The following is a 13,520-nucleotide window of genomic DNA, read 5'->3' as shown; positions in this document are numbered from 1 at the left end:
TTATTTGAAACTTTATATTGATGATGTGTATACGATATGAGAACATATGTGATGATTGATGTAGAATGTGGTTATTCTTCTTAAATGATCTTGTCAACTGGGGTTGTGGGCTCGCCCATTACCCTAGTGACCTCATGTGATGGTATCTATATTTAAATTGCATAAATGATAGGTGTCTAGAAGTGTTGGGCTAGGAATCCCTATGAATACTACTACCCTTCCGGTGGGGGTATTGAAGTCGGTTAACCCATGATGCTAGTGGCTGGGTCCTGGATGTCGAACAAGCCCACTATCATCATAGAGAGGTAGAGTTGCATATAATACATAAGGGCTCCTAGGCGCTCAAGACCGGTAACCAATCCATGAGAGGACATGGAGAGCATCTTGTATATTATACGTGGACAACCACTGGGTTAAGGAATGGGGTCCAACAGATGCCTCCTGTTGAGGATTCCATTCATAGGTGGGAAGGCATCGAACCAAAAGGGCACTAAGCATGAGGGGAGATATCCGAACCATATGTAGTATGAGACCGTATGACCTTGCACTGGGCTAGGATTATCATTGACACGCGCCAAATCTCATACCAAATGGTGATGTGAGAGAGTGATGACCTATACCCCAACCACGGATCGACAGGACTTTACCTAACAACCATAGAACCCAATAGACGTCTCTTATTGAGGGAGAGTGACTGAGACCGCCCAAAGGAGATTGGTGTTTATACTTAAGCATGTCTGCCATAGAGACTACATGATAAAGGAACATCATATCATTATTATGAATCATTTTTGGCTATATTGTTAATCACATGCTTATCTTATATTTATAATGTGAAAATGATGGATGAATGCATGACATGGATGCTAGTTAACCTCACTAAGTTCTATGAACTCACTCCTTTATTTGTGTATATTTCTAGACTTCCCTTCAGGTTACGAAAACCCCACTCTTATGGAGGATCCATTGGTGGGAGATTTCCATGAGAGGGTGATCGGGGAAGAGGTGGATGCACATGATGCATCATGTTCCTGTCTGGATTGTTCTTATGGAGTCGCTTTCCATTAGAATCTTCCTTAGAGTTTTCCGCTGCGATCAAACTATGAACTTTTATTTTAAACTCTGATGTTTTTTGTCTTTGGATTCTAAACCTTGGATGATTGTAATCGATATTTTGGATTTTGGATTTTAATACTTGAACTTGATTATTCTTGTCCTTTTAGTTATGTTATATCATGTGTTGTACGGAATGGTCACTGAACCTAGGTCTTACGGTGTATCACCCCCACGGGTATTCGGGTATGACCGGATCCGGCTGGGTGGGGTGTGACAGAAGGTGGTATCAGAGCCGAGGTTCATACAAGTCCTAACACCTATGTGATATAGTAGGGACATCTTGAGTCGTCAATCCATAAATAACTCTATAAAATAAAGGTGAACAATAGGCTTAATATGAACCTAAAAAATTTATCATAACGGTTGCATAATGAATCTAATTGGAATAAGATACAATAACTATATGAAATGCAAAATCACACTGATGCTATTAATTAAACAAAAGCATAAAGCACAATAAGTATATGAAATGATAAGTTGCATAACTAATAAAATACTTAAGTCCTAAAATATTACAACCTGAATGTTAAGTGCAAGCGTGGACAAACACGCATAATAATAATACAAACATAAGTTCTAAACATAATAAAACCGAGTGAAGTAAACCGGGGAGATCATATAATAGAACGATGTAGAGTCAAGACCTCTAGCGCTCTGGTGGAGGTGGAGGCTGAGGCATGTACTGACGCAGGACATTATCCCAGTACGTAAGTCGGTGTTGGACTTCCCTCACTCGGCAAACTACTTCCTGGCTGCGGGTGCGAATCTCAGTGAGTTGTTGACCCATATAGTTTTGATTTTGTTCTAGCCTTCCCAGTTGGGCCAAGAGAGTAGCCCACTGAGCTGGGTCAGCAATAGGCGCTGGTGGAGCCCTCCTACGACAGGAAGACTCGCCCTCCTCTATATGGCGCTGCTCATGGGGCCTACCTTCCTCACCGTCGGTGAGCAGGACCGGAGAGTAGGGTCCATCCTGAATATTCATCTGTGAGAGAATCCTTCTCCCAATATTCTCCCCCATGTTTGTCCTTAACTCCTCGGTGTTAGTGAAATCCACCCCAAAGTACCTACAAATATGGGTCAAGAGACGCTCGTACCCAAGGTTGCAAACATCGGGATGTAGCACCCGTTGAATCATGGCACGTTGTATAATGTATGCTAGGTCGATGGGATATCCCACATAGAGTGTGAAAGTGATAAATGCTTGCATGATGGATATTTCATCTTGATGCCCACCCTTGGGCAAGATGTTGCGGCTAACGACGTGGGATATAAGTCTAGGGGAAGGGAGCGTGTACCTACCCCGCCGCACATGATCGCACCCTCGATCGCATAACATTGAGAAAATAAGGAACTTCTTGGTATAGTGGATGGAGTCGTCCCCACCACCGGGTGGAATCCACCTCATCTCATTAGGAATATGCGATACCCCCAAGATAGTAGCTAGTGTTTCGGTGTCAAATTTAATGAACGTACCTCGTATCCAAGACCGGACGGAAAGCACGGTGTCGCCGTTGTTGCCTGGGACCTCGGTGAATGTTAAGTTGCTATAAAAGTACCAAATGAGATCAGGGTATGCCGGCTCATCCAAGTCCAGAATGCAACCCCATTGTAATGTCTGCAAACCTCTCCTGGATACGGAACGGAGCCACCGGGAGCAGCTCGACAAACCACTCATACTCTATGGATCGGTGTTGAAAGAAGTCGTTGTATAATTGCTCGGCCTCTACGGTGCAGAATAAGTCGGGTTATTGGATTCCCTGACCTTGTCCTCGACCCGCACCAGGCCCGCCCATACGTCCTCAACCACCACCTGAATAAGCCATCTGAAATTTAGAAGAAATTAAAAAATTTTAGTGACATGAACAATAAATGAATAGTGCGTGGATAGTGTTTTTTCGCAAAAATTCGCAAGTTAACTTGGAAAAAAGTGTTGATATGAGAAAAAAAATTATGGAAAAATGAAGAGAATGTCGGGAGCATTACAGATCTACAAAAATATTTGAAATCCCACCAATGAAAATGCGAGAAATCACAAATCTAGCCGAAATCTCACAAAAATGGTATGAGGAGAGAGCTTACCTGTGATTTCGCGGACAAAAATGCTGTTAAATCTTGCGTTCGGACGTCGTACGCGACTAGATCTAGGCGTGAAATGTGGAAGATTTCACCCCAAAAGCTAGAAAAGTGAGAAAAGGAGTGGAGAGAGTGTAAAAGTGAAAAAAATTGATGAAAAGTAACTTTTTTCTAGGTTGGGCGGTCATAAAAGACCCCCCAAACCCGTTTGGGTGAGCGCCGCGCAGGTTGCCCGTGAGACCTTTGGTCTCTGTAAACATTTTGTTTACCAGAGATAGGGGACACTGTTGCTTGTATCTCAAGATATTACGCAAGTATACGTATCGCAATCAAGTAATAAATGATAAGTAAAGTATCGATCCCACAGAGAATTATATCCTTAACTTTCAATGTAAAAGTAAAATTGATTTAAATGAAATTAACAAGGTTGATTGGTGATTGACTAACTAAATAACCAAATGATAGGTAAAGAAAACTAAGGAACTAAAATGTAGATTAAGCAATGGAAGAAACTTAATGAGTGACAAGTGTGTTAGGAATCAAGTTTCCCTTCCCCTGAATTTTATAACACAAATACTAAAGCAATACTACAACCCCAAGATAAATCAAGAATTTGGAATGAATGGCAATATGGTATTTTTCAATACACATAAGCTAGCATCCTAAATCAACATCTGCATATTCCTATGAAGAATTGAATTAAGAAATGCAATTTAAACCCAATCCAATCAATGGTAATGTGAGGTAATTGGGTATTCCTACCCAACCTACTAATTAACACAACCTAATTAAAGATTATGCTAACTCACACAATTCAACAAACACCTAGACTCCATTAATTTTTCAATTAATGAAATCATAACATTCATTCAAGAAAGATCATTCAAGAACTGAAATTAGTCAATATAACATGCTGAATTCATTAACAATAAAGTGGATTGCAATAAAACTAAAGAACACATGATTAGTTACATATCAAAATTCAGGTTTAGGTACTACTATCATCCCAACACAGTTAAGATTTAGCCTGTAACAGAATTCAAATGCATAAAACCAAGTATAGTTGACATGAGACTAGAAAGTAAGAAGATAGAGTTATAAAAACAAGAAGAAACTAAGGCTTCAAATCAACAACTCCAGCAGCTCATTGCTTCCACAAGAGCTCCAGCATTCGTTCTCTACCTCTCCTAGCTTCAGCCGAGCACTCTCTTGCCTCCACTTAGCCCAATGTGTCTCATTCCTCTCCTTTGCCCCCCTTCTCTTTCTTCCAAAAATGCTTTCAATCATTAGGTTAGATTCTGGCCATAGGATTAGAACATTCCTCCCGAGATCAAGGGCGAGAACAATCATATATTTACAAGAATCATGTCCTCAAGTAGCCCCTTCGGTCATTCCACCATATTGGATCTAAGAATATCGCTCGTGTGCAAGCAACCAAAAGTTAGAGGAAAGCTCTCTCCTATTATGGCCTTACCTACATTTTCAAAAGAAAGAGAAACAATCAAATATCCACAAATCAAGAGAAATCATGTAAAGGTGACAATAATGAGCTAAACAAGATTCAACATGTTAAGACTAAATAAGACTACATCTAATGAATACTATCACTAAAACAAAGACAAAATGCTCTTAAATCAAGCCATCTCAAGTATAAAGTTACCAATCTTAACTCTATTTCATAGAGTTATCAGACACCCGGTCGAACGGGCGGTTCGACGTGCGACCAACCCAACCCCCCTGCCCAAAAAAAATAAAACTAATCAATTAAAATTCTGGGGTCTTTTGGACATTTGTTTTTAATGGTTAAATGCTTGTTTATGCTTCAAATGCTTGGATTTCTTGAGTTACATACTAGAGATGGATGTTTTAAGCTTGAGCTTTTGTAATTTTAAAAGTTATGAAACTTTTTTGGTATTGCCAGGATGGTCGATTTGAGGAACCGAGCAGTTGGAAATGGGAGTGGCTTGGGCCAAACAAGTGGTTCAAGCCATGAAGAAGGGAGTGGAGTTCCTCCACCAAATACTGAGACACCCCTCCCTCAAGGGGGTGGCTTACCCAATGCACCGCCTTTGGCCACAATTCAGGATGTGTTCAACATTATGACAAACATGATACAGCAGCAGCAGACTCATATCAATGTGCTAATGCAAGGAGTAGTGGCTATAGGGAACAAGGCTACACCTCAAGCTCATGGTGCTGGAACCTCCGCTCAGGGAGGGAATGATGGGACTTTTAGTATGGTATCTCACAAAGGATATCTTGTTCCCAAAGGAGCAATTCCTCAAGCTTCGTGTCCCAGTATTCACCGGGATCACAAAGGATGTCTTGTTCCCAAATAAATGGTTAAGGGAAATGGAGAAGGCCAACCGACACTTACGGTGTGATGAAGAACAGAAGATAGTATGCGTGGAACAAAAGCTTCAACATGAGGCGTATGTGTGGTGGAACGCCACACAACTTGTCTTGGCAGCACAGACATCCGTTGATCACTTGGGAAATTTTCAAAGAAGCGTTCTGTCAAAACTACTTCCCAGTATCGGTAAGAGACTCCAAGGAAGCTGAATTCATGGCACTTCAGCAAGGACCTCTCTCTGTTCTCGATTATCAATAGAAGTTCGAGGAGCTCTTCTTCTTTGCTCTTGTTTTAATGAGGGCTGACTTGGAAAAAGCCAAGAAATTTTCGAAAGGTTTGAGGCCAACCATTAGAACTTACATGGCCATACAACCTATTGTGAGTTATGCTCAAGTGGTGCAAGTAGCGAAGAAGATTGAAGAATGTGAGAGAGAGACCTACCATCTGCAGAGGAGTCTAGCTAATAAGGTTCCTAGTCCTTATGTGAGCAGAAATCAAGGAAGGTTCAGTAGGCCTTCACCTTACCCCAATCCTTAGTTCCAACCTAGAGGAGCAGGGTTTGGTAGTTGCAATAGCGGTACACCCATGTGGCCAGCTGGTACCACTCCACCATCAGGACCTAGCTATGCAAATCCATGTTATGTCGACGGTCCTAGGCTTGCAGCTCAGCCCAACTCCGTTCGAGGTCAAGGAGAGCTCATATGCTTCATCTGCAAGAAGCTCGGACATATGGCTCGCTTTTGTCCACATAAAGGAAGTCAACCTAATACTTCTTTCAGGCCACCTCAGCAACCTCAGGCGGGAAAGATGTATAGTGTGACTGGAAATGAGATAGACTAGAGTCATGATGTGGTGACAGGTACACTTCTTATTGCTTCAGTTCCTACATTCGTATTATTTGACATTGGAGCATCACACTCATTCATTGCATCATCGTTTGTGAGGCGTACTTCTTTACCATCTAGTAAATTGTATCATGAACTAGTGGTTTGTACACCTACTCAGTCTCTAGTAAAACTTGATAAAGTAGTTGGACCTTGTTCTATAACTGTTGAAGGAAAAGATTTAGAGGCTTAAGTTGTCAAATTGGATATTAAGTGTAAAATCCAGCCCAAACCTAACGAGGACACCCTATTTGTTTTGAGATAAAGAAAGACTTGTTTGATGTTAGACCTTAATATTAGACTTAATTTCAGTGTTATTATCCTTGAGAGCCTTAGGAGGTTATACCCGACCTTTCCCTTAGAGTAGATCCAATGTCCCGAAGTGAAGGAAAAAGTCCTTGTGGGCCCTCTTTGTGGAAGACATGGTGTTTGACCCAAAACCCATGGACATTGACGATGATACCCCTTACTTGGGTGCATTATCAGTGTTAGTTTTGAATTTGCGCACCGAAGAGGGGTGAATTAGTTGAAATACCTAATGAACTCTTGTGCTCAATCTGAAAGTATTTCTCGAAACTAGACTTCTTGATGGACTTGTAGGAGAAAACCCCCACTCAATTTGACCCCATATAGCCCTCCAAATCCCTGTCCGAAGTTGCTGAACTATGTTTGGCAAATCCTGCTTGAGCATCAAAGAAGATGAGCTTATTTGGTGGACCTAATGAACTCCTATGCTTGATCCGAAGGTATTTATGGAAACTAGACTTATTTATTGACTTGTAGAAGAAAACCTCACTCAATTTGACCTCGTATAGCCCTCTGAATCCCTGTCCGAAGTTGCTGAACTATTTTTGGATTTTCTGCTGAAACCTGTTACCTGTTTTGGTCGATGCCATCAACCAAAGTACATCGACCAAAGTAGCCCAGATTCGAGAAAAAGATGCTTTTAAGATATTCCTTCCTCTATTTAAGTGAAACCTCGAACCTAGAACCTGATTTTACTCATTTCAACACCTGAGAACGTGGGAAGGCTCCTCCTTAGCTTGGGTGATGATCTTCTACAAGAATCATTGTCTCTCTTCTCCAACTATCATCTTCCAAGGTATGATTCTCTCTCTTTCTCTCTATTCTACTCACTTATCTTCTTCGTTTTACTGATGAGACCATGGCCAAGGTGCTACAACCTTGCAAACACCTTGCCATGAATGTCTCTTCACATTTATACTTGCTTTTCCTTCATTCTTGCTATGCCTCACTTGCATATTGATCCTTACATATGCATTACCATGATTCCTTACTTAGCAACTTGATTTCTTATACTAAACTGAGATGTGGAGTATGATTAGTCTAATCTTTGGCTTGCAAATGATTGTAATCATATTCCTAACCTATTCCCCAACTAATTCTATAGATTCCCTTTCAATTACATCAATTTCTCATGAATGCTAGGATTCTTATCTTTAGAACATAGGACCTCAATTTGGGGGTTTTCATTTGGACCATTGGATTGTGATACTACTTGCTAGGTAGTGTTCTTACATTGTTATTAATCATCCCTCCAAGTTTCGGATCGATCGGAGCCCTAGAAGACCAATTTCGGACCAAAATCCCCAAAACCCACTATTTTGTTCCGAAGACATTTTGGTCGATCCTCTTTGGTCGATGCCATCGACCAAACTTGTTGCTGACAGAAACCTCAGCCAATTTTGACCCGTTCGACATCCAATCTTCCCGATTTCTTCTCTAACTTCTTGTTTATGTTTGTTTAGGGTTTTAACACTACTTTTGGATCATTCCGTAATTCTTGATTCATCATCAACTCAAAATAAGGTAAGGATGGTTATTGCCATAAATACATAGGCTATATGCTTATGTCTTGATGCTCATAATTTAGCGAACATGTTTTCTGTATCTCTTTTGAATATCATAGGATTATTAAACATGTTTTAGAACAATAGTATTGTGATTGAATATGCTCTTGTTATAATGATTTATTATTCTTGCTACTTGTATATGTGATGGATCATTTCGATGTTATGATTTAATTTTTATCATGATGATGTATTAAATGTATGAGATATGATGGACTTGAGTATGCGATTGCTTAGGTATAACTTGGGATTGGGAAGTGTCCTATTGATGCTTTTGTCCTTGGGCGTCAGAGGGAATAGTATGGGATGTTCTCCGAAGATGCCTATCGACACTTTCTCGGGTTATTGGATGACATACATTGGATTGTCTAGTTGTTTGGCTAGGATGTCCCTGTCGTATCAGACCCGAATCGGAAGGGCATTGAGACCGAACGACCCGTGGTAACAGTGGGATTTGTGGGCACTCAAGACCGGTAACCAACCCGTGAGAGGACGTGAGAGCTTCCCGTTTACTATTTGTGGATGACCAATAGGGTTGATGAGACTATAGTTTTGTTTGTTCCCTTGTTATTTTGGGATCCGGTTGTAACCCTTAATTTTAGTCGATCTACCTTCAGTTATTATTATAGGATGGGTTTCCTCCCTCCTTTTCACACTTGACTGTAATTCCTATTTGAATCATTTCCGTACTCTGATGTTATTTGTGAAATCCTTCTGAGATCTTTTATTGACTTTTATTATTAAATTATTTGAATACAAAGAATTGTTCTTGCTCTTAATTATATTATTGTGCTAAGTGACTATGATAGTTCCTAAACTTGATTGGCGGGACCGTAATTCACTCCCCTGGGTAATCCAGATAGGGTACCCCCTTGGTGGATTTAGGGCGGGATGTGACAGATGGTATCAGAGCCCAAGTTTTCGGACAACCATAATCATGGAACACAATTGTCACATCCCGCCCTAAATCCACCCAGGGGGTACCCTATCTGGGTTACTCGGGAGTGATCCACAGCCCAACAGATCCAGTTTAGGAACGATCATATCCACTTATTACAATAATATAATCAAAAGCAAGAACAATTTATAGTATTCAAGTAATCTAATAATAAAAGTTAAGAAATGGTCACAGAAGGATCACAACGAACATCAGAGTGCGGAATAACAAGTACCAAATCAAAAGACAACTGTGTGGAAGGTAGATCGAAATAAGGTAAAGGTTACAACCAAATCTCCAAAGAAGGAAAATAAAAAGGTAAGCAACTAAGTTACGCTTTCTTCTAACTTATACAATGTCTCCTCAATAACATAATCATAAGAAACTAAGCCAGGCCGGATCTACTCCCGACAAATATGAGTCTTGAACCGATAGCCTTCACCGATGTAGTCACCGTAGCCAAAGTGGTATGAGTCACCAACTTAGTCCTCAAAGTGTTGACCGTCACCACCAACGAGGAGTACCTGCAGAAAAGTCTAACAAAATATGTTGCAAAAGGAGTGAGTTCAAAAGAACTCAAGAAGGAAAGTTATTCCATAATACATAAGCCATATGATATCAATCATGAACCGATGCAGATGATATGAGACATAAGATGCAAATATGATTCTAACTCTAAGTATGCTGGTCTCTGTGGTAGACATGCTTTAAGTCCACAGCACCATACTTCTTTAGGTAGTCTCGCCACTCATCACCGGGGGAAGTTGGGTCCCGTGCATCCCCTCTGGACAAATCCATGGTTGGGGGTTTCGGTCACCACTCTCTCACATCACCATTTGGTCTAAGTATTGGCGCATGTCAAAGTAAAACCAACCCAATGCAAGTCATCTACTTAGTCATATCATGCAGCCAGATACGCCCATCCTCCCCCGGGATCCCCGACCTCACACTAGAGTCACGGATATTACTCACCGGACCATCAACCCATTGGTCATCCACAAATGGTAAACGGGAAGCTCTCACGCCCCCAGGACATTTCACCGGCGAGGCCCGGAGCCCAAGTCTAGCCATTTGCAACCCTACCAAAAATGGCCCCTCCGGTATCCACAATGCAATTATGTCCCTCACGGAGTGGTTACCGGTCTTGAGCGCCCACAAATCCACACTACTACCACGGTCGGGTTCAATGCCCTCCGATTCGGGCCGATATGACAGGCATCCTAGCCATACATCTAGACAAGTCCTATGTATGTCATCCAATGATCCAGAAAGCGCCGATGGGCACTCGGAGAACATCCCATACTATTCCCTCCGATGTCCAAGGACAAAAGACCAGAGAGGGCACCCCCAATCCCAAATCATACCTAAGCAATCACATGCTATCATCCATTACATATCAACAATACATTATCATATTGAAAACATGTCAAACATCTCATAATACAAAGATATGAATAAATGACAAGAATAAGTAAACATGATAAATCAAGTAATTAAGCATGGTGTACGCATAAGGTAACTACAGAGTCATATGATGTCTAAAATCAATTAATAAGTTAAGTCTACTAAGTTACCAACAGCAGAAAAGCATACAACCTATGTTATATGGCAATAACCATCCTACCTCAAATTGTGAAGAAGATGATCCGAAGTCACAAGAGAATGGTCCAACTATAGTCTTAAAACCCTAAACAAACAATATGAAGGATTAGAGAAGAAATCAAAACAATCGAAGATCGAACGGATCAAAACCGGGCAAAGGTTTCGACAAGAACCTTGTTGGTCGATACATGGTCGATAGTATCGACCAATAGGCATCGACCAAAAGAATCTCGGACAAGAAAGGCTTTTGGTTTGGCAAAATTGGTCTTCCGGGCTCGGATCGGTATGAAACTTGGAGGGATGCTTAAGAACAGCAGCAGGAAACTATGTAGAAAGAATTAACATGATCCAATGGTCGGATTGAAAACCCTAATTTGAGGTCCTAGGTGTAAACTTGCAAGAATCATGTTCTTCAATGGAATCAATTGAAATTGCAAGAGAACTTAGGAATTTAATCAATAGAATGATGAGCAGCAAAATATAGACAATTACTAACAATAATCAGACCTATTTGCTAAAGAAAATCAGATTAAAAATATGAACTCATGTTTCCATGAAGAGGAAATCAAAATAAGAAAGCAAGAATATCAATATAAGAAACATAGCATGGAAGGAATGAAGAGAGGTTTAATCAACCCAAGAGAGCTTGTAGAAGAGGTGGTTGCAAGGTTGCAGCACCTCTCCACGAACTCAGAGCAAGAACAAGATGAGGTAGAAGTAGATTAGAGAGAGAGTGAGAGATTACATACCTTGGAGAAGAGATTAGAGAAGAGAAACAATGATTCTTGTAGAAGATCATCACCCAAGCCAAGGAGGAGGCTAGAGGAGCTCCACGCTCAGATGTTGAAATGAGTGAAATAATGATAGGTTCGAGGTTTCACTTAAAAGGACAAAGGAAATCCAAACAGCATCTCAGATCGGGCTGTTTTGGTCGAACCTGGTTGATAGTATCACCAATAGTATCGACCAACACAGCTCAACAGAATCTCAGAATAGTTCAGCAACTCGAACAGGGATTCGGAAGGCTATACAAGGTCAAATTGAGTGAGGTTTTCTCCTACAAGTCAATAAAGAAGTCTAGTTTCCAGAAATACCTTTGGATCAAGCATGGGAGTTCATTAGGTCTACCGACTAAGCCACCCTCGATGCGCAAGCAGGATTTGCCAGACATAGTTCAGCAACCGGACAGGGATTTGGAGGGCTATATGGGGTCAAATTGGGTGAGGTTTTCTCCTACAAGTCCATCAAGAAGTCTAGTTTCGGGAAATACTTGGATTGTGCACAGGTGTTCATTAGGTCACCAACAATCACCCCTCTTCGGTGCGCAGATTCAAAACTAACACCGACAACGCCCAAGTGAGGGGCACACCCAATGTCCATGGGCTGGGCTCCGACACCAAATCATCAACCAAAAGGGTATACAAGGACTTTTCCCACCACCGGTCATTGGATCAATAGACAATACAAATCCGGGCCGGGTCGGGTAAGGATAAGGCCGGATATGGCCTCCAAGGCTTCAAGGATAACAACATTGAAATCAAGGTCCAACTTCAAGGTCTAACATTAAACAAGTCTTCTTTATCCCAAAACAAATAGGGTATCCCGGACTAGGTTTGGGCTGAATGTCACACCACCCCCAAAAAACGCCCGAAATTGGGAGAGTACTAGGATTCTAAGGAGATGGAGGACATTGCTTTATCTGACCCTCCCAAAATCTCGGAAAACAATTAACAATAAAACTTTGTAAGAAAACAAGGGATAAATCTAACATGCCTTGAAATCAAATCAAAAGTATGATAATGGCTCAGAAGACTTCACAAGGATCATGGCAAAGACCAATATGAAGATCATAAAACCCAAAAAATGAAAAGAGATTGTAAAGAGATGGTTGCAAGGATGCAAGATCTTCTTCATAGTCTCAATCACAAAGAATAAAACATAGTAAGAGTAAAGTAAGATCATGGCTTATGAAGATTTCATAAGGATCATGGTAAAGATCAATATGAAGATCATAAAACCCTAAGAATGAAAGGGGATTGTCGAAGAGATGGTTGCAAGGATGCAGATTTTCATAGTCTCAATCACAAAGAATAAAACATAGTAAAAGTAAAGTAAGATCATGGCTTTATGAAGATTTCATAAGGATCATGGTAAAGATCAATATGAAGATCATAAAACCCAAAAAATGAAAAGAGATTGTAAAGAGATGGTTGCAAGGATGCAGATCTTCTTCTAAATCAACCCAAAGGGAAAACATAGTAAAAGTAGATCAATACAATACAAGAGAGATTACTAACCTTTGATTGAGGAACAGGGGATGAAAAGCTGAAGTCTGAAATAATAGAAGGAATAACAAATCATGAAGATCACACTTGATTTCCCGAAATCATCATGTGGGGAAAACACAAGGTTATAGGGTGTATGGAGGTCCACTCTAGAACAGCAGGGATAGGAGGATCAGTCATGGGAATTACTTAAGATCACCCTCCTATCAAAGGTAAATAAAAGGCACAAGAATAAATTGAGAGGAGAAAAGATCAGCTTCGGGGTGAACTTCTACCAAACAAAACTAGGCAACTCATACGACAGTCGAGAGAGAATAAATCGAATAATGCATATGGTAGGTATGGATTTGGCACAGTAGCAAGGTTAGGATTAGGCGGGATTTCACAACAATAATGAAG

This window comes from Hakea prostrata, chromosome 9, assembly GCF_041222555.1.
Source record: "Hakea prostrata isolate BN-2017 chromosome 9, UWA_Hpros_2, whole genome shotgun sequence".
In the NCBI taxonomy this organism is placed as follows: Eukaryota; Viridiplantae; Streptophyta; class Magnoliopsida; order Proteales; family Proteaceae; genus Hakea; species Hakea prostrata.
The sequence above is the reverse complement of the archived record's forward strand: the minus strand, read 5'-3'. Positions refer to the sequence as shown.